This window comes from Panthera uncia (genome assembly GCF_023721935.1).
Source record: "Panthera uncia isolate 11264 chromosome C1 unlocalized genomic scaffold, Puncia_PCG_1.0 HiC_scaffold_3, whole genome shotgun sequence".
Lineage (NCBI taxonomy): Eukaryota > Metazoa > Chordata > Mammalia > Carnivora > Felidae > Panthera > Panthera uncia.
The window spans coordinates 73,338,736-73,346,375 of record NW_026057584.1 but is presented as its reverse complement, the minus strand read 5'-3'; the positions used below and the strand labels follow the sequence as shown (position 1 = coordinate 73,346,375).

General features: G+C 39.8%; 1 long non-coding RNA gene across 1 annotated transcript in view; it reads left to right on the top strand.

Annotated features, from left to right (window-relative positions):
- Positions 1–6,624, top strand: part of LOC125911614 (uncharacterized) — a 68,261-nt gene extending 61,637 nt beyond the window's left edge. The window contains exons 6-7 of the long non-coding RNA XR_007454383.1: positions 4,222–4,344; positions 5,642–6,624. This is a non-coding gene — a long non-coding RNA (uncharacterized LOC125911614). The remainder of the gene's footprint in view (positions 1–4,221; positions 4,345–5,641) is intronic.
- Positions 6,625–7,640: the final 1,016 nt, after the last annotated feature.

Here is a 7,640-nt window from a genome sequence, read left to right as displayed (position 1 = left end):
TTTTTTTTTTTTTTTTTTTTTTTTTTTTTTTTTTTTTTTTTTTTTTATGTAGCAAAAGGTGGCTGCCATATTTAAACGCTGATTTTAGCTGTGAGCTCTCTTTCAGCCAGGGCAAAAAGAAGATACTGGTTTCTATGGTTCTCACTATTTAGGGTCTTATGAGGGCACCTCCCATGATGAGGAGAAGAATACAAGGAGCCCTGACAATCATAATAGAGGGTCCCTAAATTAGCTGGTTCTCTAGGTATAACTGAGTCCTAAGATGATTCTGGCTCCATTCCTCTTTCCTAAACTATCCCTTACTCTTGAACTCCATAACCTGGGAAGTGGATAAAAATGGAGACACATACCACAAAATCCAGTGAATACCACTCATTGACTGGCAATGAGAAATCTGGTTCTAAAGATTTCATAGATTGAGATCTAACTCTGGAGGTACTGCAGCAGTAAGTTAAAACCTTGGACACTGCCCCTTCCCTTTACTGCCATTTCAAACACAGCTACTCAGCAGTATTATTCCTTTATGTTGGTGAGACAGTAGAATTCCTAATTAATGGCTTTCCTTATTAGTAATATGCCAGTCAGTTTCAAACCAAGCCTTCAAAGACTCAAATGCATCATCTGGAATACAAGCAGCAAAATCTAATATGCCTAGCATTATCAGGAAGACAAATTATTAAAAAAAAATAATGTTTATTTTTTGAGAGAGAGAAAGAGAATGAGCAGGAGAGGGGCAGAGAGAGAGAGAGAGGGAGACACAGAATCCGAAGCAGGCTCCAGGCTCTGAGCTGTCAGCACAGAGCTGATGCAGGGCTCGAACTCTTGAACCACAAGATCTGACCTGAGCCGAAGTCGTATGCTTAACTAACAGGGCCACCCAGGAGCCCCCAAACCCACTTTTTAAAGAAAATTATTTAAACGTCTGTAATGATAACCTCAGGGTTATCCTTCTGATTATTAATTATTGAACGTAGGAACTCATGAGACAGGTTGGGTGCCTTATCTGTGTAAACTGTCCCTAATATGTTTCTCTTTTGCACAAGGAGCTCTCTATCCTTCTTTGAAATCAGCTCTTATTTCTCATGGCTATCATTGTGTTACTGCTTTTCATCTGCTCCCCGTCTATAACAATTGTGTAGGTAAGATTTTCAAAGTGTGCCATCCTCTTTTCTGGAATAAGCTCTGGACTGTCATCTATCACTTAGAGGGGATATTCATTTATTCCCTGCTTCATAATTTGATTTCACATTGTGGACTAAAATCTACCTTCTGGACCCACCAAGGTTCACTGTATTGTATATGTTATTGTTGCTTTCCCAGAGCGCATATGTTTAAAATAGATTGGCTTATGTTACCATAAATAAGAAATAAGAACTTGCCAGGAACTTAGCGTGGCAAGGCTATAGCCTATTAGCCTTAGAGATATTTAAGGAACTTTTAAGTGTCATTGTCATAGGCATCTTGGGTGTTCACCCAAAAAATCCACTTAAATAAGAAAAACGTATTTATTTCCATCATGGTCAGCTCTGGCTTTTTAAACCAGGCCAACTCAAATACGTGCGTATTATGCAAACCCTTAAGGCAAACATTAAATATCTACAAAGGTTTACAGCTTTTCTCATTAGTGTCCTCTTAATTATTCCTAATCACTTCCCTCATTTTATCTTTATTAACCCCCAGTCTTCTGGATCTGTGACTCGACTTTATTACTACTTCTGATATTTGAGCTTCAGCTTTTCCAGTGAACTTGGATGTTCTTCTGCCTTTTGACTCTATGGGTTACCTCTGATAGAAAGCCCTTGCTATCATTCCAGCAAAGAAAAGGAAGAAGAAACCAGTGCAAACCTAGTCATAGGAGCCCAGCCAGTCACCTTTACACTCTACATAGAGAGGTTTAGACTCCCAGTTTCAAGGCCATTGTGCATTAGACCCAATTCAACTCCAATTGATATTTTGTATCAATAGGAGGCAAGCCATGTTATATATCCTGGCAAAGTGAAAGACTTATGGAATGGATAAATGGAAAAAAAAATATTTCATGATTTCTTTTAATATGTATTCAATCACATCACAGGATTAAGTTTGCAGAAATTTAGTCAGAAACGTGTGAATAGAAAGTTAGTAATGGCTAAATAGGAATACTTAACTCTTCTCAAAACCAAGAAAATTGCCAACCTGCTGACTACTCCATAAGGTAATGCAGCAGGATGTTGAGGGAACTTTTCTTATTGTGGAAATTCTGCCTATGCCCCAATAATGAAAGTCCTAGGCAAGAAGCATATTCACCTTCTGAAGAAACAATGTTTAAATACACCTATGCTAGACTTAAGATGGCAGAAATGATGTAACAATTTTATCAATCACTACAACCCACCTCCTGCCTATAGAGAGCAGACAATAAATTGGAAAAGTGATTTGTGATGGATCATCAAATGGAGAATGCTGTGTCATTCATTTCCTTTCTCTAACAAGAAAGGAACTGCTCCCCACCCTTGAGCAAAGAAAGGTTGAGGTGCCTGAAATTCAGACAGGCATTTAACTTCCCAGCTAAATATTTGCTAAATTAAGGAGATTTTAGGGGACCAGAAGTTAGTGACATGATGTAATTGGAGAGTTTGTAAAGTGTCCCATGGAGACCGGGAACATGGATGAACAAAGAGATGGGCATCTGCTTCCTGCTTGGAAAATTTTGAAGGCAAGGATCTGGGGGATTGTAAGAGGAGACAGTTCGGCTGTGAGATCAATCTGTCCTTTCAGCATCTGGTACGCTTAGAAAGCCTAACTCTCCATAGGCCAAATGATCACTACTTAAAGTAGATGGGTTCAAATCAAGTCCATGAGATTTTGTCCAAGATGGTTACCTTCTGGACTGAGGAGCCCCAGTAGAAGTGGCTAAGTGAAGTGTTCCCCTGGGGTCAGGAAGTAAAGCAGGTCAGGCGGAGTCATTGCTGAGTCAGGGAAAGGGAGCAGGCTCTGAACAAAGTGAGAGCCTGCCGTGCTATGACCCTAATCTGGGGAAATCATCATGAGTTGTGGACAAGGGGGCAGATGACCATTTGCCAAAGGAGATTAAGAATTTAGTATATTTAAGTGTGGATTTCAGGTGGTAGATCATAATCAATTCTAAAATACAAGTCTTTTTTAAAAATTTTTTTTAATGTTTTTATTTATTTTTGAGACAGAGAGAGACAGAGCATGAACAGGGGAGGGGCAGAGAGAGAGGGAGACACAGAATCCGAAACAGGCTCCAGGCTCTGAGCAGTCAGCACAGAGCCCGATGCAGGGCTTGAACTCACAGACAGGGAGATCATGACCTGAGCCGAAGTCAGACGTTTAACCGACTGAGCCACCCAGGTGCCCCCTAAAATACAAGTCTTAAGGAATCCACGATGGACTGTGCTGCAGAAGCAGATTTATGCTTAAAATAACACCAAAAATCATGTGGTGGAGCATTCTGGCACATTTTGCACTGTCGATATTCTATGCCTGATGCGGCTCTGAAGGCTGTGCAGTGAAAAGAAAGAGGGAAATGTGAGTAAGAAAGCCCTAAGCCATTGGAAACACAATGAAATAGGGCCTTGATTTAATGCCAACAAATAGAGATATTTCAAGTAATGACTTGGCCTTTTGGAAACAGATATTGAGGAGGACTCCAAGGAAACAGTATGGTAGTCTCGACAATACTCCCAAATTGGTAGACTGTCACAAGTCTACCAGTGGCAAGGACACAGCAGAAGTGGCCGTCCTCCCTTGTTCGGTGACAGACCGAAAGCTTGGGAGTGAAAAGCTTGGGATTTATTCCGCGATCAATCAAAGTACTAAACGTGACCCTTTCTCTTCTTTCTAAAAATACCCCTTTGCTTTAATACAGCAAACCCACTGACTACATGAGAAGATAATCCAACTCCGACAGTTGTCAGCAAAACTTGAAAACAGTACTTCGGTTGCTAAAGTGGTATTCAGTTCCAAATCTGAAACCGGGACGATAGGCATCAACACGCACCTTCTTTGGAAGAAAGGGAAAGAATTTAAATTTGAACAAGTGATCTGATCTGTGGTGAACTCTTGCATTACAAACCACATGCCTTCCAATACTTTCAAAACCTACTGTTTCTTTTCTAGACATTATTCTGCCAACCTTAGACCTTCGTCAAATGTCACCACTCTGATTTCTAAAATGATCTTGTTCAGATATAACAAGCCACACCTTCTTGTTTTCAGGCGTTCAAGATTATTTAAACTGTATGAATGGTTGTTTGCAGTAGTACCTGGAAAATCTGAAAAAAAGTGTTCACATCATTTAGAAATTCACCTTGGATTCAACGTTTTGGAAAAAAAGAAGAGGTAATGACATAGGTTCCATATTTGGAGGGTTTTTTTGGTTTACCTCGGGGTTTAATTGAACAGAGGATCTTTCTAAATCCTAATATTGGGAGTTTCCTATTCTTCTTCTGGTACTAGAAGAGGGTTTGGTTTTTTTTAAAACAGAATTTTTTTTATTAAAATCATATTCTCATTTTCTTCTCACACATTTCTCATTTTTCTGCCAAACTGATTGGAGGTTGCTGGGTTTGAAAAACATGTTTATATTTTCTGACTCCTGGAAGCCACTTTAAAAATGTGTCGATGTTAGAGGCAAATAATATCAACCACCCTTTTTTTTTTAATGTTTATTTTTGAGAGAGAGAGAGAGACAGAGGGCAAACGGGGGGAGGAACAGAGAGAGAGGGAGACACAGAATCCGAAGCAGGCTCCAGGCTCTGAGCTGCCAGCAAAGAGCCCGACACGGGGCTTGAACTCCTGTTGGTGAGATCCTGACCTGAGCCGAAGTCAGAGCTTAACCGACTAAGCCACCCAGGTGCCCCAATATCAACCACATTTTTAAAATTAATGTGGGGCGCCTGGGTGGCTCAGTCGGTTAAGGGTCCGACCTCAGCTCAGGTCACGATCTCGTGGTCCATGAGTTCCAGCGCGGTGTCGGGCTCTGGGCTGATGGCTCAGAGCCTGGAGCCTGCTTCCGATTCTGTGTCTCCCTCTCTCTCTGCCCCTCCCCCGTTCATGCTCTGTCTCTCTCTGTCTCAAAATAAATAAACGTTAAAAAATCTTTTTTTAAATTAATGTAAGAGTGGAGGTAAATGCTGTGTTTATAGGCCCAGATTCTGTTCAGACACGTCTTGCCTTCCTGCCCTGTTTACCAGTTAGATGTGCGGTCGATTAGTGTAGTGCAGCTGTAGAAATACAATCACGCATGAGAGGGATGAAAATGAACTGCAGAATGTGAGGCTGATACGGTGTTTTACCTCTCCAAAGATCAAGCAGGGTACATCAGGCAGGTGAGGGTTGGGAGGTGACCCCAATAGCCAGCTCTCTCCCCGAATCCTTTATAACTAAGGAATGATTGTTTTCCCCAGCATTATGCGCAAATGATAAAAGAAAAATTCAAAAATATAAAAAAAAAGTTTCCATGTGTCAGGTGCCACCTACCTCTGCCTACAGATCTTCATGACGCACATTGAGAACAGCCCGCATATGTCACTAGACAGAGGGGGTTGGAGTTCATAGCACAAATCCCATTGGCAAGGATGTGCTTTAGTGGGTGGAATTCTACCCATCTGATAAACAACATTTGGGTTCACCACAGGGAAGGCTTGGAAAGAGAGAGCCTGTTCACGAAGAGATGCTGACACCTGAGAAGAAGCAGTGAGGAAGCGTGGCAGAACAAAACCCCATTTAACGCTCCGTGATGGCTTCTCCAGCATGAGACCTGGCTGTCCATTGCCATCTTGGAAGAAGTTGTGCGCAGATACTGATATGCCCGGATAAAAGAAAAATAGGCTCATTCTTCAAATAACTTACTTCACTTAAAGTTATCCTTCAAATAAGTTACCATACCTATAGGATTCTGCTGCAGAAAGCCTATAAAAAACAAACTTCAGAGAATGTTAACGTCATTTGGGGTAGACTCTTTCCACAGATGCAACTAGATTAAAATTAATTCCACTTCTGAGTCTGCCTAAAATTTTGCATTTGGCTCAGTGACGTAGCTAACACTTTGAAGTTCATTTCAGCTCCTACAAGTGTATCATATATATATGAAAGCAAGCAATACTTTTTTCAACTGACCTCTTATACAGCAAGCTTGCTAAATTAACTTATAAAGGCTAATAATTTAGCCATAGAAGCTTCTAAATATTTTAGTTTAGGCAGTCATATCACCTAAAATATGATGACAATTGCATTTTTTCCTTCCAATTGTCATACCTCCTTTTTCTTGACTTACTACGTTGGTTAGGCTCTGCAGGGCAGCACTGAAAAGAAGCAAATATTCAGCTAACTTTTCCATTCCTTCAAATCAAAAGGAGAGCCTCAGGGGCGACTGGGTGGCTCAGTCAGTTAAGTGCCTGACTTCAGCTCGGCTCATGATCTCACGGTTCGTGAGTTTGAGCCCCACGTCAGGCTCTGTGCTGACAGCTCTGAGCCTGGAGACTGCTTCGGATTCTGAGTCTCTCTCTGTGTCTCTCTCTTTCTCTGCCCCTCCCCCACTTGCACTCTCTTTCCAAATAAATCAATCACTTAAAAAAAAAAAAAATAAAGGAAAGCCTCAGCATTTCCCATTAAAGGTGATATTTCTAGATTTATTTTGTAGATACCATTTATTAAATTAAGAGTCTTCTTCTATTACTAGCTTATGAAAACTTTTGATCATAATAAGAACTGAATTCTATCATAAGTTTCCTCCATTTATTGATGTAGGCACATGATTATTCTCCTTTATTTATGAAATGTACTCTTTGTTTTTTAATGATAAATCAACTTTGCATTCCTAGAATAAACTGAACTTAATCATGGTGAACCTTTTTTGGGGTATTACTATATTGGGTTTGCTAATATTTTGTTTAGGGTTTTTAATATCTATGCTCATGAGTAAGCTTGGCCTATAAATTTCCTTACTTATAATGCCCTTATGAGTTTTCAGTGTCAGGATTATACACTGGCCACATAAAACAAGTTGAGGGGGGGGGGTGTTCCTTTATTCTCTGGTAGAATTTATCTAAATTGATGTATTTCTTTTTAATTTATGTGATAGGATTCATCAAAGATGACAAATGAATTGGGAGTAGTCTTTGTGGCAAATTGAATTTTGTTTGTTGATTTGTTTATTTTTTTAATTTCGAACTCAATACCTTTGGGGCACCTGGGTGGCTCAGTTGGTTAAGCGTCTGATTTCAGCTCAGGTCATGATCTCACACTCCGTGAGTTCGAGCCCCACGTTTTCCTCTGTGCTGACAGCTTAGAGCTTGGAGCCTGCTTCAGATTCTATGCCTCCCTCTCTCTCTTCCCTCCCCTGTTTGCTCTCTCTCTTAAAAATAAATAAACATTTAAAAAGTTAAAAAAAAAAAAAGCTCAATATCTTTAACAGTCAAAGAACCATTCCTATTTTTTTTTTCTTGTATCGGTTTTGGTAAGTTTTGTATTTTTAGGAATTTATCAATATTCAAATTTATTATTATAGAGTTGTTCATAATATCCTCTTTTGATTTTTTTAATTTCTGAAGGATCTATTACAATGTCATTTGTTTTTCCATTTTTTATGTTGGCTGTTTGTGCCTTCTTACTGTTTTTCTTGATCATTCTTACTA